This window comes from Dasypus novemcinctus, chromosome 22, assembly GCF_030445035.2.
Source record: "Dasypus novemcinctus isolate mDasNov1 chromosome 22, mDasNov1.1.hap2, whole genome shotgun sequence".
Taxonomy (NCBI): domain Eukaryota; kingdom Metazoa; phylum Chordata; class Mammalia; order Cingulata; family Dasypodidae; genus Dasypus; species Dasypus novemcinctus.
Window position 1 is genome coordinate 33,875,630 of NC_080694.1, and position 24,640 is coordinate 33,900,269.

A 24,640-nucleotide genomic window follows, 5' to 3' on the forward strand; every position below is an offset into this window, starting at 1 on the left:
AAAACACGGTGCTTCCATGCCCCACCTGCAGACTGTCACCTGCCAAGTCATCTGTCTTCACAGAAACACCCATCCCAGGAACCCCTGTAACCTGCTAAACTAATACATGCTCGTGACGGTGACTGCACCATGCATGGCCTTCCCTTAAAATTTTTTCATTAGAGACCTTGTGGGTTTACAGAACAGCCATGCATAAAATACAGCGTTCCCATATACTATGTTATTATTAACACCTTGCTTTGGTATGGAACGTTTGTTACAACTGATGAAAGCACATTCATATAATTGTACTTTTAACTATAGTCCACGGCGTAACTCAGGGTTCACCAGATAGTGAAGCTCCATGGACTTTAAAAAAATTTTTATTCTAGTACCATACATAAAGCCTTACATTTCACCTTTTAACCACGTTCAAATATAGACTTCAGTACTGTTAATTATGCTCATAATGTTGCGCTACCATCACCACCATCCATTCCCAAAATTTTCCACTGTCCCAAACAGAAACTCTGTATATACATATATATTATTTTTTAGATACTGGGGATTGAACTTGGGACTTCATACATGTGAAACACATGCTCAACTATACCCACTCCTGAAACTCTGTACATTTTAAACCTTAATTCCCTGTTATCTACCCCACCCCACCCCCTAATACTGCATTTTAGATTCTAGGCAATGAATTTCCTTATTCTAATTATTTCATATCAGTGAAACCATATAATATTTATCCTTTTGTGTCTGGCTTATTTCACTCAACATGATGTCTTCAAGATTCATCCACGTTGTCACATGAAACAGAATTTTGTTCCCTTTTTTACAGCTAAATAATATTCCATTGTGTATATATACCATATTTTGTTAATCTGTTCATTGGTTTGATGGACTTTCAGGTTGTTTCCATCTTTTGGCAATTGTGAATAATGACAATATGAACTTCGGTGAGCAAATATCTGTTTGAGACCCTCATTCAATTCTTTTAGATATGTACCTAGAGGTAGGGTTGTCAGGTCATCTGGTACTTTTATATTTAATTTTCTTAGAAATGGCCAAAATGTTTTCCACAGTGGCTATAACATTTCACATCCCCACCAGCAATGAATGAGTGTTCCTATTTCTCCACATCCTCTTTAACCCTTAATATTTTTTATTTTTTAAAAACTAGTCATTTTAGTGAATATGAAATTGTATCTCATTGTGGTTCTGATTTGCATTTCCCTAATGGTTAATGATATTGAGCATCTTTTCATGTGCTTTTTGGCCAGTTGTGTATATTCTTTGGAGAAATGTCTATTTAAGTCATTTGCCCATTTTTCGTCAGTATTTGCTTTCTATTGTTGAATTGTAGGACTTCTTCATATATTCTGGATATCAAACTTTAATTGGATATGTGGCTTCCAAAAGCACTCTCCCATTGTGTAGGTTATTGCCTCTGTCTCTTCCTTGCTCCCTCCCTCCCTTCCTTCCTTCCTTTTTAAGGAGGTACCAGGGATTGAACCCAGGACCTCATACATGCAAAGCAGGCACTCAACCACTGAGCTACATCTGCTCCCTGTTTTACTTTCATGATAAAATCCTTTGAGGCATGAAAGTTTTAAATTTTTATGAGGTCCCGTTTGCCTATTTTTCTCAGGTTGCTTGTGCTTGGGTGTAAAATCTAAGAAACTCTTGCTTAATCCAAGTCCTAAAGATGCTTCCCTACATTTTATTCTAGGAGTTCGATAGTTCTGGCTCTTATCTTTAGATCTTTAATCCACTTTGAGTTGGTTTTTTTATATGATGTGTGGTAGGGGTCCACCTTCATTCTTTTGCAAATGGAGATTCAGTTTTCTCAGCACCATTTGTGGAAGAGACTATTTTTTCCCAATTGAATGGTCTTTGTCCCCTTGTCAAAAAAACAGCTGGTCAGGGGACTGGGGTAAAATGTTGGCTGAGTAAGGAGCTGCAAGAGTCAGCTTATCCTACGGTGCAGTTAGTAATCACCCAGAGCCATCTAAAGAACCTGTTTTGGGGGCCCAGGAGACCAGAAGAACATCATGCAACATCCTTGAAAGAATGGAAGGAGGAGACTGCCCATCTGCAGTGAAGTTGTGTGAGCAGAGCACTCCATGTTGTAGAGGCTGGTGCCCATTCTCCACTGGTGGTGCAAGCCACCTCAAGAGCTATTCTATGGCTGGAGTTGGAAGCTACATTTCCCAAAAAATGGGGAGAAGAAGAGACAGCTATTTCAGCTACTGACTAGTAAATTTAGCTAGCTCAAGTATAATCCTAAGAAAAGCTAAAATTTGAACTTGTTCAAGTAAGAAAGAGGCTGGTAGCTGCCATTTTAACTCTGCCTCTGGCTTGAGGGGAAGCAAGACTGATTGAAAATCACAGTGATGGTAGGGACCAGCTTTTTTCCACCCAGATTGGATTGCAGCCCTAGTCTAGGCTCCAGTCCTACCTCTAGCAGGGAAGAAGTTGAGGGGACCTACACCAACCTCTACAGGTAACTGCAGGCACTATCCACTGGCACAGACTAAAGAGTCAGACACGTGGGTCTCCATACCTGCCCCCTATAGGTAGAAAGGAAGCTATGTTTCCTCAGCTTCTCTGGGTGACTGCAGGAGCTTTCAGCCCACATCAACTGGTTTGTTGAGAACCTTTGATTCCATCTCTTTTCCTGCCTCCCCTTAAGATAGGAGGGGGCTGGTATTTCTGCAGCCTCTCTTGTCAATGGCAGGCACTTTTGGCCTGGACAAACTGGACTGTTGGGTGCCTGCCACCCCCTAATGGGATAGGAAGAGGCCGGTGTTTCCTTCTCAGACAATGGGAGGTACCTTCAGCCTACAGTGACTGAACTGTTGGGAGACTGTGGTTCCATCCCCACTCAATAAAGGACTGAAGGGACAGTAATCCCTAGCCTTTAAAGACAATCTGGCCCACACAGATTAGATTGTTGGGCACTCTGGAAGGTCCATCCCCACCCCTGGCAGAGGAGGAGGGGCCTGGTGCTACATCAGTCTACCTGGGCAATGGTGGTCATTTTGCACCTACACAGCATACATTCAATGAGATGACTGAAGAGATTAAAGATATTAAAGAGAAACTGGGCGAGCACAAAGAAGAATTTGAAAGCATACATAGAAAAAGAGCAGATATTATAGGAATGAAAAGCACAATAAATGAAATTTAAAATACACTGGCGGCATACAACAGCAGATTTGAGGAGGCAGAAGAAAGGACCAGTGTGCTTGAAGACATCACCTCTGAAAGTGAACATACAAAAGAACAGATGAAGAAAAGAATGGGAAAAAAATGAACAGGGTCTCAGGGAATAAATGATGGCAAGAGACATGCAAACATACATGTCATGGGTATTCCAGAAGGAGAAGAGAAGGGAAAACAGGCAGAATGAATATTTGAAGAAATAATGGTAAAAAATTCCCCAACCCTAATGAAGGACATAGATATCCATGTCAAAGAAGCACATTGTACTCCCATCCAAATAAATCTGAATAGATTAACTCCAAGACACATATTAATCAGAATGTCAAATGCCAAAGACAAAGATAGAATTCTAAGAGCAGCAAGAAAAAAGTGATGCATAACAAGTAAGGGATACCCAATAAGATTGAGTGTTGATTTCTTATCAGAAACCATGGAGGCAAGAAGACAGTGGTATGCTATACTTAAGATACTGCAAAAGACAAACTGCCAGCCAGTAATCTTATATCCTGCAAGATTGTCTTTTGAAAATAAGGGCAACTTGAATATTCACAGAAAAATAAAACAGAGGGAATTTATAGCAAAGAGACTGGCTTTTCAGGAAATACTAAAGGGAGTGTTATAGCCTGAAAAGAAAAGACAGGAGAGAGAGGGTTGGAAGAGAGTCTGGAAATGAATGGTATATCAGTAAAAGTAACTAAAGTGTAAAAAGTGTGGTGAAAATAAAATATGACAGATAAAACCCAACAGTCAAAATGGGTGAAATAAGAGCTGCCTTTACAGTAATGACATTGAATGTTAATGGATTAAACTCCTCAATCAAAAGACACAAGTTAGCAGAATGGATAAGAAAATATGAGCCATGTGTATGCTGTCCACAGAAACTCACCTTAGACCCAAGGATACCAATAGATTAAAAGTGAAAACCTGGAAAAAGATATTCCATGCATGCAGTAACAACAACAACAACAAAAAGCTGGAGTAGCTATATTTCTATCAGATGAAATAGACTTTAAAAGCAAAACTATTATTAGAAATAGATTTTAAATGTAGAACTATTATTAGAGAGAAGGAAGGACATTATATATTAAAAAGAGGCAATTCATCAGAAATAAATAACAATCATAAATGTATATGAAACTAACCAGGATGACCCAAGATACTTAAGGCAAACACTGGCAAAACTGAAGGAGAAATAGACATCTCTACAATAGCGTTTGGAGACTTCAACACATTATTCTCAGCAGTGGATAGAACATCTGGGCAGAGGATCAATAAAGAAACAGAGAGCTTGAATAATATTGTAGTTGGACTAAACCTAGTAGACATACACAGAAAATCACACCCCAAAACAGCAAGATATACATTCTTCTCAAGTGCTCATGGATCTTTCTCCAGGATAGACCATATGTTGGGTCACAAAGCAGATCGCAATAAATTCAACAAGATTGAAATTATGCAAATCACTTTCTCTAATCATAATGGAATAAAGTTGGAAATCAACGAGAGGCAGAAAAAGGGAAAATTCAAAAAAATGGGGATGAAATAACATACTCATAAATAATCAGTGGGCCCGTGAAGAAATTGTAAGAGAAATCAATAAATATCTTGAGATGGATGTGAGTGAGAACACAACATATCAGAGCCTATGGGATGCAGTGAAGGCAGTACTGGTAGGGAAATTTATAGCCCTTAATGCTTACATTGAAAAAGAAGAAAAAGCTAAAATTAATGACCTAACTACACAGCTGAAGGAACTAGAAAAAAAATCATACTATTCCCAAAGCAAGTAGAAGGAAAGAAATAACAAAGAAAAGAGCAGAAATAAATGAAATTGAGAACAATAACAACAAAAAAACAATAGAGAGAATTAACAAAACCAAAAGTTGGTTCTTCCAGAGGAATAACAAAATAGATAAAACTTAACTAGACTGACAAACAAAAAAAGAGAGAAGATGCAAATAAATAAAATAAAAAATGAAAATGGGGGCATTACTACTGACCCCACAGAAATAAAAATGATCATAAGAGGATACTATGAACAACTGTATGCCAACAAACTAGACAAGGTAGACTAAATGGAAACATTCCTAAGAACATATAAACAACCTAAATTGACCCTAAAACAAATAGAAGACCTCAACAAACCAGTCACAAGTAAAGAGATTGAAACGGTCATCAAACAACTTTCCAAAATGAAAAGCCCAGGGCCAGATGGTTTCACAGGTGAATTCTACCAAGCATTCAAGGATTTAATACCAATCTTACTCAAGCACTACCAAAAAAAAAAAAAAAAGGGAACAAGAAGGAACACTACCATACTTATTCTAAGAAGTCTACATCACCCTGACACCAAAGCCAGATAAAGATATTACAAAAGAAAAAGAGAAAATTATGGGCCCATTTCCCTAATGCATACAGATGCAGAAATCCTCAAGAAAGTGTTGGAAATTGAGGCACAGTGGTCTCATAAGGAGAGACATGCTGTCTCCATGGCTACTCGTGCACAATAAGTAATGCAACCCTTGAATTCTTGATGGCTATCAGGATGATGCCACAGGCAGAGATAAAAATGACAACATATATTTTATAATAAATAGAACACTTAGACTTTGCACCTTGAGATAAGATTTTTTGAATTCCTTAGATCATGAGTAATGCTACTAATTAACTGCATGTTGCTGCTTGTTCTCACATAGACTGGGGTATATAGAGAGTCCCTTGTAAACAATAAAGTTGTCTGATGAGTCTCTATTCGCAGACCCCTGATCCCAGCTCTCTCTCTTTCTTTCTCTTTGTTTCCTTTTCTCTTTCTCTTTCTTTCATTCCTGATACCCTTCGGGCTGACATTCTGACAAGAAAGTACCTACTAATTGAATCCAACAACACATTTAAAAAATTATTCATCATGATCAAGAGTGTTTTATACCAGGCATGCAAGGGTGATTTAACACAAGAAAATCAATCAGCACATTAAGAAATCGAAGAAAAATCACATAATCCTATTGATGCTGAAAGGGCATTTGACAAAATATAGCATTCCTTTCTTGATAAAAATACTACAAAAGATAGGAAATGAAGGAAACTTTCTCAACATGATAAAGGCCATATATGTAAAACCCACAGTTAACATTGTAATCAGTGGTGAAAGACAGAAAGCCCTCCTTCTATGATCAGAAACAATACAAGGATGCCCCCTATTGTCACCACCGTTGTTCAATATAGTGCTAGAGGATCTAGCTAGAGCAATCAGGTATGAAAAAGAAAAGGCATCCAAATTGGAAAGGAGGAAGTAAAACTTTCACTATTCATAGATGATATACCTAGAAAGTCCCAAAAAATCTACAACAAAGTTTCTAGAGCTAATAAACTATTTCAGTGTCAGGATACAAGATCAATACACAAAAAAATCAGTGGTGTTTCTATACACTAGTAATGCACAATCTGAGGAGGAAGTCATATTATCTTGCCCCAAAAGAATATTTCTTTATTGTTGCTAACTCAAGATTTTCTTACCAATGCCTACCAATTTCTCCCTATGAAGTAAATTTTAAGATCTTATCTATTTAAGGTTGGTCTGAGGACCAAGAGTATCAATATTACTTGGGATCTTGTTAAAATGTAGATTCCCAGATCTGCTGAATGGGAATTTACATTTTTAGCAAAGTGCCAGGTGATTCATATATATATATTAAGGTTTGAGATGCACTTAAAGTATATGAAAAATGTTTAGTATACACAGAAATTAATTTTTTTAGATTTTGTTGATAAATACAGAATGTTATAAGCCGTCATCTCATGGATTTGTATTATCTTTGCTAGGTTACTGAATATTAACTGATATTCTAGATATTTCAAAACTTGTAATAAGTTGAGGGGAAAGGTTTTCATTATTGACTGTCATCCACCTATATTACTATAAAGAACATTGATTCTGAACCCTAGAATCAATGACTAGGCTCAAGCATTATCAAGAAGTGGGAGTATAAGGGAAAATTGTGTCCTACTTTTGTATATTGTTTGGGACAAATACTTTAATTCCTGGGAGAGGATTAAGTTGATGTTAATATATATATATATATATATATATATATATATATATAATATTGCTACATGAATTCTATTTTATTTACTACAGTGAGAAGAATAGATTGGAATGTTCTGGGGTCTACATAGGCTTCATATGACTTATAAAGTACTTGTAAAGTAAAAGGGGAGAAATCCATTGTTTTATTTTTTGAAGTACATTTAAAACTTACCAAAATAGTTAAGAAGGGGGTATTTGAATATCAAGTAACTGATAGAGTAGACATTCATAAAGGCTAAGTTTGACATATCCAACGGAGGAGCCAAACACTATTACCCAAGCATATCTACACAATAAACAATAAATATTTATGATGGTCAAACTGCACAGTCTAAGTAACAGGAACACATTGCAGTCTTGTGTGAAGGAGGAGAGTCTTCATCACACTTACACTATGCTCAAGTTCCTAGCATAGTATTTGACATACAGAACATGCTTAATCGGTATTTTTTGGATTTAACGTCTCAAAGTCATCTTTAAAGAGTTTTCCTAGTTTGCTCAGAATGAGAAGAACTGACATTTGAGAAATGTTTAGCTGGACACAACTTCCAAAGGAAAGAAACTCCAATCCTGGGTGCTAGGTCTCTTCTGCCACAGCCATCAGAGTGAGTTTCTGAATGTGGAGTGCCTTAAAATATGCCTGCAAGGGCAGCCAATAAGCAAACATGTAATTAAAAAACAACAACAAAAATAAGCAAGGCAAGCAAAAGGAATGAAATAACAAAGAACAGAGCAGAAATAAATGAAATTGAGAAAAATGAATAGAATTAAGAAAACCAAAAGTTGGTTCTTGAAGAAGATTAACAAAACTAACAAATGCATAGCTAGACTGACAAAAAGAGAGAGAAGATGCAAATAAGTAAAATCAGATATGGGGGGGGGGGCGTTATTGCAGAAACAAAAGAAATCATAAGAGGGGACTATGAACAACAGTATGCCAACAAACTTGACAATGTAGATGAAATGGCAATTCCTAGAAACATAAACAACCTACACTAACCCTAAAGAAAAGGACAATCTCAACAAACCAATCACAAGTAATGAGATTGAAACAGTCATCAAAAACCTCCCTAAAATGAAAAGCTCAGAATCAGATGGCTTCCCAGGTGAATGCTACCAGTCATTCAAAGAAGACATAATACCAACCTTGCTCAAACTCTTCCGGAAATTTGAACAGGAGGGAATGCTACCAAACTCATTCTAAGAAGCCAGCATCACCCTAATACCAAAGCCAGACAAAGACACTATATAAAAAGGAAATTACAGACCAATTTCTCCAATGAATATAAATGCAAAAATCCTCAACAAAATACTTGCTAATCATATCCAAAAGCACATTAAAGGAAAACACACATGATCAAATAGATTTTATCCCAGGTATGCAAAGGTGGTTCAACACAAGCAAATCAATTAGTAATTTATAAAACATATTAATAAATTGAAGAAGAAAAATCACATGATCTTGATCAATGCAGAAAAGGCATGTGACAAATTTTAGCATACTTTTTTAAGATATATATATATATAGAAGCGGACATGGCCCAGTGGATAGGGCCTCCGCCGACCACATGGGAGGTCCTCGGTTCAAACCTCGGGCCTCCTTGACCCGTGTGGAGCTGGCCCATGCGCAGTGCTGATGTGTGCAAGGAGTGCCGAGCCACGCAGGGGTGTCCCCCACGTAGGGGAGCCCCAAGCGCAAGGAGTGCGCCCTGTAAGGAGAGCCACCCAGCGCAAAAGAAAGTGCAGCCTGCCCAAGAATGGCGCCGGCCACACGGAGAGCTGACACAGCAAGATGATACAACAAAAAGAAACACAGATACCGGGTGCCACTGATAAGGATAGAAGCGGTCACAGAAGAACACACAGTGAATGTACACAGAGAGCAGACAACTGGAGGGTGGGGGCAGGAAGGGGAGAGAAATAAATAAATAAATATTTTATATATATATATATATATATATATATATATATATATATATACCCTCCAAAAGAATAGAAGGAAAATTTCTCAATGCGGTAAAGTGCACATATGAAAAACCCATAGCTAACATTGTACTCAGTTGTGAAAGACTGAGCTTTCCTGCTAAGATTGGAAACAAGACAAGGAAACCCACTATCACCACTGTTATTTAATATTGTGCTAGAAGGTCTAGCTAAAGTGATTAGGCAAGAAAGAGAAATAAAAGACAACCAAATAGGAAAATAAGTAAAATATTTGCTATTCACTAATGATATACTCCTATACTTAGAAAATCCCAAAAAATCCACAAAAAAAATGTTACTAGAACTAATAAATGAGTTCAGCAAAGTGGCAGGATACAAGATTAATAAGCAAAACTCAGTAGCATTTCTATACACTACTAATAAGCAATCTTAGGAGGAAGTCAGAAAAAATATTCCATGCATTTATACTAGTGACTAAAAGAATCAAATATTTAAGAATAAACTTAACCAAGGACGTAAAGGACCCGTTTTCAGAAAACTACAAAAGATTGTTAAAAGAAATCTAAGAAGACCTAAATATAGAAAGGACATGCCATGTTCATGGATTGGAAGACTAAATGCCATTAAGTTGTCAATTCTACCTGAACTGATTTACAGTTTCAATGCGATTCCAATAGCCATTTTTAGCAAAATGGAAAAGCCAATTATCAAATTTATTTGGAAGGATAAGGGACCCCAAATAGCCAAAATTTTCCTAATACAGAAGAATGAAGTTGGAGGGCTCTCACTTCCTGACTGTAAATCATGTTACAGAGCTACAGTGGTAAAACAACAGCAACAAACAAACAAACAAAAAACAGCATGGGATTGGCATGAAGATAGACATATTGACCAAGGGAACCTAATCAAGAACTCAGAAATAGACTCTTACATCTATGGTTTTGGACAAGGCTATCAAACTCTCCCAGCTGGGTCAGAACAGTCTGTTCAACAAATAGTGCTGGCAGAACTGGACAGCCATAGCTAAAAGAAAGTAGGACCATCCCTATCTCACACCTTATACAAAAATTAACTCAAAGTGGATCGAGGACTTAAAAATAAAAGCTAGAAACATAAAATTTTTGGAAGAAAATGTAGGAAAAGTCTTTAAGATCTTGTGATAGGTGGAGGTTTCCTAAACCTTACACCCAAAGCACAAGCAAAGAAAGAAAAAATAGATAAACAGGATCTCCTCAAAGTTAAAAAAATTTGTGCTTCAAATGACCTTGTTAAGAAGGTGAAAAGGCAACCTATTCATTGGGAGACATCTTTCAGAACCACATATCAGATAAGGGTTTGATCTCCAAGTTATATAAAGAGATCATACAACTGAAAGATAAAAAGACAAGCAAACCAATTTTAAAATGAACAAAAGACTTGATCAGACATTTCTCTAAAGAAGAAATATGAATGACCAAAAAGCACATGAAAAGATGCTCACCATCACTAGCTATTAGGGAAATGCAGACCAAAACTATAATGAGATATCATTTCATGCCTTACAGAATGGCTATTAGCAAAAAGGCAGTAAACAAGTGCTAGAGAGGTTGTGGAGAAATGGAAACACTCCTTCACTGTTGGTGAGAATGTAAAATGGTACAGCTTCTGTGGAGGACAGTTTGGTGGTTCCTCAGGAAGCTAAATAGAGAACTGCCATATGGTCCAGCAATCCCACTCTTAGGATAATATTCAGAAGGACTGAAAGCAGGGACTTGAACAGACATTTGCGCACCAATGTTCATAGTGGCATTATTCACAATTGCTAAAAGATGGAAACAACCGAGTATCCATCAACCAATGAATGAATAAGCAAAATGCAGTATATACATAACGATGGACTACTATTCAGCTATCAGACTAAATGAATTTGGGATGCATATGACAACATGGCTGAGCCTTAAAGACATTGTGCTGAGTGAAATAAGGCCAGACACAAAAGGACAAATATTGTATGGTCTTATTAATATGAACTAAATCCATTGTGTAAACTCATGCAGTTAAACTATAGAATATAGGTTTCTAGGAGATAGAATGTGGGTTGAGAAGGGGGAGCTGATGCTGAACGTATGTAGAATGTTTAGTAAGATTGTAAATGTGGGGGAATGGTTAGAGTTAATGACAACACATTATAGTGAATATAATTAACACTGCTTATTTTTAAATGTGATTGTGGCTGAAAGGGTAGCCCAGGGAGGTGAATGTCAATTGAAAGAAAGCTAGAGGATAATCGAAGGCCTGTGTAACATAGTGATTCTGCTGGTGGATGATGATTGTTGTTAATAATACAAATACAAGAATGATCCTCTGTTACAAGGTTTTAAGAATATGAAGATGCATGGGGAAAACATAACTAATGTAACATATGGACTATAGTTAACAATAGTATCGTAACATTTTTACAGCAATATATCTATGCTAGGGCTTAATAATGGGGGTTTAAGGGTGAATGGGATTCTTCCTTTTGGAATAATGATGGTGTTCTGAAATGGACTGAGCTGATGACAACACAACTCTGGATTGAACCTGAAAGCCACTGAGTGTACACTCCGGATGGACTGTACAAGGCAGCGGACTGCAAAACACAGCGAACCCCGTGGTGAATGATGGGCTATCACTAACAATACAAATATGAGAATGTCTCATGAACTATAACAAATATATAATGCTAAGACCTAGTGTTAATAATAGGATTGTTTGTGGAAAAAATACACCAAATATAAGCTATGGACTGTAGATAGCAGTAATATTATGACAATGTTCTTTCATCATGTGTAACAAATGTGTCATAATCATATAAGGTGGTGGTGGTGGTGGGGCAATGTATGGGAATCCTGCATGGCATGCATGATTATTTTGTTAATTCACAGCTCCTCAAATATTAAATAAGCAAACAAATAAATAAATAAGTGAACACACTGCACTCATCCCTTCAAGTGACACTGGAGAAAAAACAATGATTGGGCATCAACAAGGCCACCTTAGAAGGTATAATCCATACAGTGACTCATGGATCCAGGTCCATGAAATGACTGAGCTTCTCTTTTATTTCAATATTAACTCCATAAGTGAAGAGAAAAAAGGAAAGAAGCCTATATTATTCCTTAAAAGAAGAAAGTATTTTTCAGCAATGTAGTGGTTCACAATTTAATCTCAAACATCTTTGAAGAACTAATGCTCATTTGAGGCATAAACAAGTTGATAAAATGTGCTTTTTCCGTGCAATTTTTTGTTGAAGTTATTTGAGGTATGTTTTTATAAATAGTTCTTACTTAAATGAGACCTTCTATTATAAAAAATCAGTTATATTGTAACAAGGGGTGTAGAGCAAAAACATCCCCTCTTCCCTGAGTTGGCTCCCTTGTCTGTTTGCTTGTTGTTTTTGCTCACTGTTTTGTGCTTGTTGCCTGTTTATTGTTCTTTGTTTGTTTTTTTGCTCATTGTCTGCTCACTGTTGGGTTTTTTTGCTCGTTGTCTGCTCATTGTCTGTTTTTTCTTTGGGAGGCACTGGGAGCTGAACCTGGAACCTCCCATTTGGGAGGTGAGCACTCAACTGCTTGAGCCACGCCCCCTTTTTTTAACCAAATTTAGGAAATGCATCTGCCCTTTCGGAAATGAAATGACTGCAATCATAATTTTTATCATACTGCGTTACCTTCATGCAACTATGCGACTATTCAGTAAGTTGTAACTTATAAAACATTTCCCAACCATGGCCTCTTTCCATAGTCATAAAAGACATTAAACATGGCAGATATTTCAGTTTTGCTGGTGAATACAATGGGACTCAAGTTTAAATGAGTTGAGTTGCCCAAGGTCACCTGCCTCATTTCTTGGTTATTAGATGGTATTTCCTCCCATCACAAGGTTTCTTTAAGGTCTTTCACAATCTTGGTGACTGACTAATCAATCTTTGCTTCAGTCTCATATTCAACAATTTGAGGTTCTCCCAGGCTTGCTCATAGAAATATTATGAGGAAAAACAAATTAGTCTGAGAACTGAGCACACAAAACGCACACCCACATACGCACACCTCTTATTTACAAAAAGGGTTTGCAGTGATTGATACACCCATTAGGGACAATAATAGTTTCGCTCAAAAGGACAACAACAAAAGAAGATTTAAAAATTAAAATTGTAACAACTGTACTATTTCTTCATTACATTCTGCATATTCAAACTATGGGAATATATCAAAATGGGATTTTTTCTTCTCATTGGTGGCATTTCAAAGACTCAAGGTAGCATTCGGAAAAATATAAAAGAGCTGTGTATTGATTAATTATATGAAATAATAAGTTACAAAGGAAAGACAAAAGTGGTTAGCCATGCCTTGGAAGATGAAGTGGAATGGATAGTCTGTGGATGAAAAGAGAAAGTACAAAGTCAGGGACCAAAGTTTCCAAATCCTAGTTTAGAGATGAACACATGTAAAAACTAATGACTGCTTTAACTTTCCTGGGTCTCAATTCCGTTATCTATAACAAAGAAGCAAACATATTTCTTGGGATGTTATTCAGAGTGTGGGGAGGTTCTATGAGACAGCTCTGTTAAATTATTCCTGCAATTCTACCAAGCAAAATCTTTAAAATAGCGAATCTTCAAAGAAATTCATACAATGTGAAGTACACTGCAGATATAAAATGCAAAGCAAGTGCTTCCCGATGGTCTGATGAGAGCACAGATGACTCCAAAAATTGCCATTTCCACCTATAACTCAACCGACGGGCTGAGTTTGGCAACTCCTCTCTTGCAAAGCATAGATGCTTTTTAAGATGAACGTAGAACCTTTTCTGACAGCTGTTACCTCTCCAAACAACACCTGATTCTGTGAGTCTGAAAATCACTTAAAGACAAATTTGACTTCGTAGCTATCAAGTCTGCAATAGACAAGCCTCCCCTTTGATCATTCACAGCCTTGAGGAACCAGCGCCAATTCTCCGCAAGGCATCTGAAATCCTCTTGAGCAGAAGGCGGAATTTTCCGGACGTTTCTAAAAGTTTCAGATGTGGGGGATCTTTAGGGAAGCACATGAGCCCCCCCCCCCCCATCTTGGCTGGCCTTTTTGCTAAGTTTGTAGTTTTCTGGATATTGATGAGTTTGAATGTCTAGGGCGGGATTCCCTCTCTCTGCCCCCCTGCCTGCCACCCTTCCTTCCAGCCTTTTCTTTCTTTTAAAAATAATAATAATTTTAAAAACCCAGCAGATTCCCGAGGGAGCTCAAGGTCCTGGCTCCTGCTGCGGGACCACTAGCGCCCTCTGTACTTCAAGTGGGTGCACCCAAGCCTCTATTTAGAGCACCCCGGGGGCGCGGGGCACGTGGGGAGGGGGAGGGAGGAGGGGGGCCCCTGGTCCCCAGCTCCCCAGCTCAGGGTTTCAGGCTCAGCTGAGAGCTGTCCTGAGTCCCTCCCCAGGTTTTCCGTTGTTCTCGGCCTGGAGCACAGTGGAATTAGGAGTGGGGAGTGGGGTGGTCGTTGCGCTCTTCAAAGGACCCAATGCCTGGGTCGCAGGCACGGAGATTCTGGTTCTGCTGAGCTGAGCTCGAGCCTGAGAATGCTGTCAAGTTTCCCCAAGAACAGCCCAGGGGAGGAACCCCTGCTTCTTTCTTACCTTCTGTTTCTCCTCCCAGCGCACAGTTCAGCCCTTTGTGTACCCTGAGGCCACCAGGGACACGCGACAGAGAGGTTTTAAACCAAGTACTCAAAGGGGACCCAACACTGCGACCCCCCGCGCTTGCCCCTGAACGTGGGGTCCTCGGAGCCCCGCGCAGGGCGGGCTCGGGGCGCAGTGGCTGTGTCTCCAGCCCCGTCTGCCTCCCCTGGGGACCCTCGCGGGCTGAGAAGCAGTGTCTGAGAGTCCCTGGGGGGTTGCGGGCATGATCAGCCCCTCGCCAGCACCCCTGACTATTCCTCCAAGCTGCCCAGCCTGGCACGCCCCACTGTACTCTCTTCTCCAGGGCATTTCAGGACCACCTGCTCGGCCTTCGTGTCACCACAGTCTCCCCGCCCCCCAGTCCTAGGGCTGAGTGGGAGGAGAAGGGGGAGGAAATGCTGTGGCAGTGTCCGGCAGGCACCCTGCTTCCTTTAGGCTCCAGCTAGCTGGTGAAGAGCCCCGCTTGGGGGGGGGGGTCCCTGTCGGGGAATCTTTTGTAGTGTGGGTGTCTGTGCGTTTATGTGTGTCCGTGTGTGTGTTTGTGTGTGTCTCTGTGAGTCTATGTGTTCTGTGTCTGTATGTTTCTGTTTGTGAGTCTGTGTGTGCCTGTGTGTGTCTCTTGGGTCTATGTCTGTGTCTCTGTGTATGTTTGTGTGTGCATGTCTGCGTGCATCTGCATGTCTCTGGATGTGCCTTTTTTTTTTAAAAATACTTTTTATTTATTTTTAAAAGATACTTAGATTACATGTAAAATGTTACATTAAAAAATATATAGGGGGAAGCGGCTGTGGCTCAATCAGTTGGGCTCCCGTCTACCATATGCGAGGCCCTGGGTTCGTGTCCCGGGGCCTCCTTGTGAAGGCAAAGCTGGCCCGCACCTGAGAGACAGCTCACGCCTGAGGAGAGCTGGGGCAGCAAGATGACACAACAAAGGGAGACAAGCAGACACAGAAGCACGCGCAGCAAATAGACACAGAAAGCAGACAGCCAGCAAGCAGCAGGGGCAGGGGGTGGTGGTGCAGGATTAAATAAGTAAAATAAATCTTAAAAAAAAAAAAGATATGTATATATAGGGGATTCCCATATGCCTGCTCCCCACACCTCCCACTTCCCCACATTAACCATTTCTTTCATTAGTGTGGTACGTTCATTGCAATTGAAGAACACATTAGGGAGCGTTGTCACTAAGCATGGATTATAGTTTACACTGTAGTTTACACTCCCATCTCTCCCATTCCATTCGGTAGGTTATGGCAGGATATATAACGGCCTGTATCTGTCTTTGCAATGTCATTCAGGACAATTCCAAGTCCTGAAAATGCCCCATATTATACCTCTTTCCCTCTCCCCGCTTTCAGCACCTCCAGTGGCCACTGTCTCCACATCAATGATAAAAAGCCTCTTGTGTGTCTGTGTATGCATGTCTCTGTCTCTGTGTGTGCCTCTGTGTGGGTCTGTGTGTGCCTGTGCATGTCTGTATACGTGTCTCTGTGTCTGTGTGTGTCTCTCTGTGTCTGTGTGTCTCTGTGTGTGCCTCTCTGTGTGCCTCTGTGTCTGTGTGTCTGTGTGTGTGTCTGTGCGCATCAGTGTGCCTCTCTGTGTGCCTCTGTGTCTGTGTGTGTCTGTGCGCATCGGTGTGCCTCTCTGTGTGCCTGTGTCTGTGTGTGTCTGTGCGTGTCGGCATGCCTGTGTGTGTGTCTGTGTGTGTCTGTGCATGTTGGCGTGCCTCTGTGTTTGTGTGTGTCTGTGTGTGTGTGTCTGTGCGCGTCGGCGTGCCTCTGTGTGCCTCTGTGTCTGTGTGTGTCTGTGTGTGTCTGTGCGTGTTGGCATGCCTCTGTGTGCCTCTGTGTCTGTGTGTTTGTGTGTGGCTGTGCGTGCTGGCGTGCCTCTGTGTGCCTCTGTGTCCGTGTATGCCTCTGTGTGTCTGTGTGTCTCTGAGTGCCTGCTTCCTGGCCCCTACGCCTCGGTCCTGGCGGTCCCTGGTGGCTCCGTTGTCACTTGAACCTAGCTACCTCCTGGATAAACATCTCAGGCCCTCCTCACCTGCGGTGTGACTCTAGCAGCCATTTCGCTTTCCAGCATGGCCAGTGTCACCCTACTGGGTGGCCAGCTCTTTGGAGATAAGAAAAACAGGTCAGAAAATATGACTGCCCAATCCGTGGCTGGCTGCTGCAGGTGAGCCCCTAGGTGCCACAGCCGTGGGGAGAGAGAGGGGCCTGGAGTCAACTCCAGTCTTGGTCTCCTGGGGCCCTTGCATCTCAGGCAGGTCTCTTTCCTTCAGCCTCCGTTGTTCCTGGGTGAGTGGTCATAAATTAACGCGGCTGAGAGAACAGAAGGCAAGGATGTGTGGAAAGTGAGTAGCCTGGCATGCGGTGAGCACTACCCAAATGAACCTGCTTACTGGTGTGCAGGAAGCACTGCATAAGCGAATCTGCTTACTTCCTGGTGTGCAGTAAGCACTACATAAATGAGTCTGCTTCTGCCCTTTGCCAGAACAAAAGCATGTGGGGCTGGTTCTCCCACCCCGTCTTGCCTGTCACAGGACGATGACAGGGTGTTAAATGCCCCGTGCAAGGGGAGGATTCAAGGCCACTTGAAGGAAGAGGGACTCCCGTCACACCAACTCCAGCTGAAACTTCCCAGCAGGGGCCTAAGGTCCTAACCTGGGCAGAGCTCTGGAAATAAACAGATGGAAACCACGTGAGGGAGCTTACTCTGAAACTGGCGAATGTCTTGTGCCTTGAAAGGAGAACCAGAAACTACCCCCAAGTACGTGCCTGCGGGTCTTTGCACACCCCGTGGGAACGTCCCAGGCTGGTGAGGGATCTGCCACGGTGGGATGGGGGGGAAAGCGAAGGATCAGGGTCCACAGGGGGAGACCCCCCCTTTTGTCCCCCAGGAGCCCCCAAACGAACCCAACCTCTGCAAAATGGCCCGGTGGTCCCGCTTCTCTTTTCAAAGGAGCTTTAGGAGAAACTTGCAGGCGTCTGAGTCATCACTTGCTCAGAAGGTCTTATTTTAATTATCTGCTGGAGGCTAATGTTTCACAGACTCGATGTTTAAATCCTCACCTCCCTCGTTTGTTTACAGAAAGCGAAGCTGAGCTTTCCAGCGTTTGGCCCGGCTCTTCCAGAGCGGGCGGGAGCAGGGGAGGTCAGCGCCCCCTCGGGCAGGAACCTCTGGGCTCGCCGGAATCTTCCAGAGTGCGGGTGGTAGACGGATCAGCTGACAGGGCAGGGAAAGCGCGAAGGCGGCCACCCAGGGCTCCAGGTCACCGCGGCCGCTCCCGGCGGAGCTCAGCTCGCAGGGCCCCACGGCACCTGCTCTCCGCGCCAAAGCCAACCGGTCCCTCGAGGGCCCCCGCGGCGAGGGGCCTGCGTCAGGCCGGAGGCACGAGGAGGGGCAGGGCGGAACGGTCTCCAATAACCCGATTGCAAGCATGCAAACTTCTCTGGCCTTAGCGGGGGAGAAGAGCCGCCGCTGGACTGCTGGAGCTCGCTGCGACGGCACCTGGAGCCGGCCAGGCCCCCCAGGCTGCGCCCGCCCTGGCTCTGGTGGCCGCTGCCTCCCCGCAGGCTTTCCCACCGCCCCTGCGGGCCGAGCCGGGAAGGCATCTGGTTTTGATTCCCGTGGCCTCGAGGTGAAAAGGGGACACACTCGATTGGAGTTTCTCCCCACTGTCACACCGGAGGACTCTGGGTCGTCTCCTACAAGCCCCGCGTTGGCTCAGGCGCACCAGCCCCCGGCCCCACGCCGCCCCCTGATCAGTCTCACCTTAGGGTTAAATGAGCCATGGGTGCAGCAGAGCTTTCAGAAGGGCTGCGAGCAAGGCAGAGGAGGGTGGGAGCGGACCTCTCCACCACCGCCACTGTCACTTGCCTTCCTGGGTCGCTGCCAGCACGTCACTGTGATGACAGTGATTCTGAGTCCCAGGAGGGCAGGTGCAAGTCCTGGGCCAGTCTCAGGCGGGATACGTCAGAATATGTTGTAGTGTCCTCTGTCCCAACAGAACAGGGTCGGGGGAGAAGGACGTTTTGTGATGAATTAGGAGGTGGGAGTGGATCACGTCTGAGTCTGAGCCAATTGAAATTAAAATTAAAATTGCCCTCGTGTTTATAGCAGCATTAGTCACAATACCCAAGAACCACCCAGGCGGCCATAAACAAAAGAACAGATAAGCAAAATGTGGTATATACACATAATGGAAGAGTATTCTGCCAGGAGAGCAAATGAAGCTATGAGACACGCTGCAACAAGGAAGAACCTTGAAAGTCTGTTCGGTGAAATATGCGAGGCATGTCAGGACAAATACCACATGATGTCGCCTGCAAGAGATGACTAGCAGTAGCAAATTTGCAGTGATAGAAAAATTAGAGTTTACCAGGAGGTGGGGGAAACAGGAAAGAGGATGTTTGCCTGTTTAAAAAAAAATCGCTTGAGGCTGCTGGGTCAGGTAGCAAGGCCTCAGATGAAAAATGGTTAGACTCTTGCCCCCCATTTCAGAGGTCAGGTCTTGAGCATCTCCCTCCTGTCATCATGCCAGGGATTAAGTCAAGGTCACACACCTGCTCCAGAGAAGAATACTCCTACATCTAGGTGCTACCTGGGTATCTTTGGAGAGCTGTAAATCGTCGTCCCAGTTACTTTTCTATATTAAAAACTGCAAGTCAAAAGAACAAACAAAAGTTGATTCCTCTAAAACAGGACTGGGCAAACTGGCCCGTGGTCCAAATCTGGCCCACAGCCTGCTTTTATAAAACGAAGTTTTGTTGGAACACAACCCCTCTCATCTGTTCAGGTATTTTCAATGGCTGCTTTTGCAATGGCAGAGTTGGGCAGTTGCAACAGAAACTGCAAAGCCAAAAAATGTTTACTCGCTGCTCCTTTCCAGAAAGTGTTCGCTGACCCCTGCTCTAAAACACGGTGATTCTGTTCCCTACAGTTGAAGGATGACTGACGCAAAAGGATCCAGATGAGAAGAAATCCCGTTGAAAGGCCACCTAAGAAGCGTGGCGATAGAACAGGGAGTCGGCCTCGGGACAAACACAGTGAAGAGTCTGGGGATATAGCTATGCCTCCACTTATTTCTTCTCCGTGAAAGCTGACCTTTTTTTAAACCTCAGAGGTCTCTACATGCACGAGAGCACTGAACATAGGAGCGGAAGAGGAAGAGTGAGGGCGGGCGTATATGGGAATCCCCCTATACTTTTGATGTATCATTTGTGTAATCTAAAGCTTCTTTGAAAATAAAATAAAATAAAAGAGTACCAGAACAAAAAAACATATAAGGGACCATGTCTTACAGAAAATCTTGTTGACAACTTCTTGGCAGGCCTTGAGCTTCATTTTCTCCATCTCTCATTGTGGGTCTCTTTCGTCCACAGGTGCCGGGCTGCCTGGGGTAGGGTCACGTCTCGCTCCGAGTTATAACATGATTGAGGCAGCAAGGTCACAGCAGTTATGTTGCCTAGGCCTGCCACGGAATAAAACAACAGACTTTTTCAAAAGTGTGGTCTGGTGCAGCAGCCATATGGCAAAGACAAGGTCAATGTTGCTAAAATCCCATTTCTTCTCTCCACCTTGTCCACTGTCTCTCTCTCTCTCTCTTTCTTTTCAAAATGAAACTCAGATTTCAGCCCCACAACCTCAATTAATCTAACTAGGAAAGCAACAGTCTGCTGTGGCCAGAATGTAAGGCAGGGAGCTGGGAATTTAAGAACACCTGAGTTCCATTTCATTGCTACTTCTCCTGCACGATGTCATGGGCGGTGGGTCTGCTCAGATAGAAAATTCCCTAAAAAGTCCTCCTGCTATATAGCCCTTTCCCCTTTCTGCTAGAATCATGTTTTGTGAACTTCAGGTAGAAAAAAATTATACACACAGAGATGCACATATAAGTGAATATATATAGTCAAAAATGTAAAAAGGAATATATGTGTTATATATGTTCAAAAATGTCAAAATGAAAGAGGCACGCCCTCATCATCTCCTAATCCAGTTAACCAACGCCGCAGGACAAAGCTTTCTCCCTCCCTCTATTTGCTCACTCAGAGCACCAGGACAGAGGAAGTCAGAGCTCCCATTTGCCAGAGCTGCTCTCAGCTTTCCAGTTTGGTACATCAGTCACCACAAGGCAAGATGAAGATGCATTTTCCAAGACACTGAGGCAGCCTCTGTGCTGTTATTACTTGACTTTATTCAGGACATAGGGTGCTACTTAATGGGGGGGGGGGCGTGGGACAGAAGACCCTGCCTTCATCTCTGTGTTTCTTGCAAAGTCTTCAGCAAACAAATGAGTGACCGAGCAAAAATAGCCAAGATTTGAAGACGCCTGGAAGATCTTCATTCTGGCCTCCACTTTGGGCCCCCATCGCATCTGGGGTGCTGTCTGCCAGCTGGGAATTGCTCCTCCCATCCCCAGCCCGTTCTCTTTCAGTTTGATCAAGTCATCCTCTTAGCCAGTAAAGCTGTTAGCCTTTTTTTTTTTTTTTTTTTGGTAAGGAATAATCAATATCCGTAATTCTTTCCCAGAGAGCAAAAAGCAGACCCTCCTACAAAGGCAGAAGGGCTGGGAGTGGAAGGGAGAGCCCCACGCCGTCTAGGCAGTTAAAACGTCTCTAGCAGTCATTTCATGAATATTTCTTGCCCTCAAGTGAAAATCAAGCCTATTTCCTATGCGGACAAATAACAATCCATCCCTCAAACCAACCGCAGCCGATAACATCTGCAAAGCGCTCAAAACGGGGTAAAAATCTTGAACTTTCTCAGCTTTCAAACATGCACTGGGCTTTTTTTGTAAAGCTTCATCCATCAGCGTTTGGGGAGGTGGGCGGTGGTGTCATCAAGCCCCGCTAAAGATTTCCATGCGAAAGAGCAGCTTGAAGTGATGCTATCTCCACAGGAAAAACAGATCTGTGCAAGGGTCAGTCATTTGAAGTTCTGATTTCAAGAGGAAAGTAAAAGGAAGTGTGGAAAATAAAGAAGGGCATCTGACGCTGGATGAATGCAAAACCCCTATGTGACTTGGCTCACGTTTTTTCTTTAGCAGAGTGCAGCAGGATTCTGGGCTCGCTGTGCGCAAACGGACCACACAAAACAAAGAGGGGGCAGTGCTGGGAACTGACACTGTTGCTCTTGAGAAGCTCTCCAGGGTATGATTTCAAGGGGCAAGTTAATGGCCTCACTACAAAAGAGTCTCCAGGGTCCCTGAAGCTTGACCCCAAAACTTGAACTCTACCTGAACTGATTTTTTTCACTTTTTTTTTTTTTGAGGTTCGAAAATATTTAATCAACTCCCCTCCCAGGACATTTGATTTTTGTGCACTCTTGAACTTCTGGGCTCCATCTGGGGGAAGGAGTGCCAAAACCACCATTGGACAGGCTGCCCCAGAGGTATTTTCAGTCCTGGAAGCAGCAGGTAACGGAAATCTTAGGAGACAGCTTGTTCTCGGGAGATTTTCCTGTCCAGTTTGCTGACCAAAGCATTCCGCCGGTTTGAATAAACTTTGTATTAGCAACGGCACTTGACGTCGATTCTCAGTTCTAACTGCAATAAAAGTGATTGGGAGCCCAATCCCCTACTCTTGCATCTTGCCATCCCGGCTTTTGCCCTGCAGCAGGAGTGCTACAAGCTAAATGCTAAAAGCATTTACCTTCCCTTCCAAGAATTGGGACAGCTAAGCCTGACCTCCCTGGAGCAGGCTTGGGTAGATGCTTTCAACTCAAGTCAATGAGCATCTATTGAGCATCAGACAGTATTCCCTTCACGCTGGTTGGAGCGCGGGATAGAGCCTGATATACCTGAATTCAAAGCACTCAGCCTAGCAGAAAAGGCAGGTTCACTTTCACACAACATTATAAGTAATGTTAGCCACTCAACTTCAGTACAGTGGGCACACCTAGAGATAGGGTGATGCGTGAGCAGTTACTAATTGTTTATTTTTTTTCAGTGATGGATTATAAGATTCTGTTCCCAAAACACGAGTTGTTTTAGAAATTAGTTTGTTCTCTTTTATTTAAGCAATCTAAGTGTGTAGACCAGGGAATGGCAAGTGGGTTTCAATCCTGAGCCCCTTTAATGGATCGGTGCTCGCTATCTGGAGCTCTGTGTTGGAAAAGCTTCTGAGGTTGTATTTGGTCTCAACAGGCTATGGCGCTGTGATTGGCTGTGCCTCATGCTTTGAGTGGAGGAAGGAACAGCATGCGTTCCACAGACATGCCTATCCTGAGGTAGGTACAACCCAAGTGCCAACCAACGCCAAGCGAAAGCAGAGCTCAAATCGTGGACCTCCCGTGTCCTATCCATGGGGTACAAAGGAGCCCCTTTGCAACAAGGATCCTTCTTACCCAGATCTGGCCACACTGTGGGTCAAATGCCGGTTCCTGAAATATTAAAAAAAAAGCATAGAGGAAAAGTCAGAGGGACAATACGGGAGACTATCGATATTCTAGACTCCCTGATTAGTCATTTTATAGAGTCTCTACTGTGCTCTTACTCTCACTCAAAGAAAAAGAAAACCTTCCCCCAACATTGCTGTAAGTCTTTGAAAATGAGCCGGGGCCTGTCAGTATGAATAGACAGGGGATTATTCTCAAACTTGAGACTTCCCAAACAAGAAGTGGGGATTTCTGAGGAGAAACCAGAGTATCCGCCCAGAGATGTGGCCTCTGTGTGCTTGTTGAGAAATGGAATTCCCAATTAATTTTGGAAGATTGAAGGCCCAGCCAGGGCCATCCTGACAGCCGGTTACCAGGCAGCTTCTGGTGGTGATATACAAGAGCATATTCATCATTCCGAGGGCTCCAAAGAGAAAGTGGGATACCACGACCAGAGGGCTATAAAACTGTCTGGGTATTTGGGGTATTATTATTATTAAATTAAAGTTCTACTAAAGTGAAACATGTTGCTATTTAGATTTCTGTCTGCTTGGCAGCTTTTGCTTCATAAATCTTGCAGGAGAAATTTAGCTCGCTGGAATTGGATGTTGGATGTAGCGTTTCTTCAACCTCCAGAAAATGGCCATGCATTTTTTTAATTGTTTCCCTTGCAAATAATTTTTAACCAGCCTTACAAAAATGTTTTCCTTGCTTCACTCCCCAGTGAATTACAAACTCAGACACGTGGTTGCCAGTTGGCATCCGGACCAGCAGATAGCAACGGGATGTATGAAGCGGTCGGTGGGGGAGGTGGGGGGGGGGCGGGGAGCGCAGACTGCTTCTCCTTTAGTAGACCCCAGACTGTTGCTCTTCTGGAAAAGATCCCTTCTGTTTTCAACTAATTTCTTAAAGCCAAAACACCTCCCCCCTCCAAGGGCTGCCTAACTGGGGGACACGGAAAATGAAGAAACAAGCCTCCAACAAAGAACATTTGCTGCTCCCATTTTTACACTAATTAATTTTCATTGCCATTAAACTGAAAGTGTGCTTGTGATTCCATTTCCCAGAGCCTTTGCCTGGGCTTAGAAGAGGATGCCGTGCTTGTTACCCCGGTCGTGGGAATGCTAGCAAGAGCGCAATTGCAGCCAGCATGAACTCTCGATCACACACTGGCTTGGTATATAAGATGATGGGTTCCTGTGTTGGTTTGTGGTTCTAAAATGAGATGCTTTTCTACTTCAATTACATTGTGGTGGGTCAAACATTACAAGATAAGCCTCAAATAGGAGTCTAGCCTTACCAAAAACGAAAGCATGTGTTTGAGTTTCCAAATA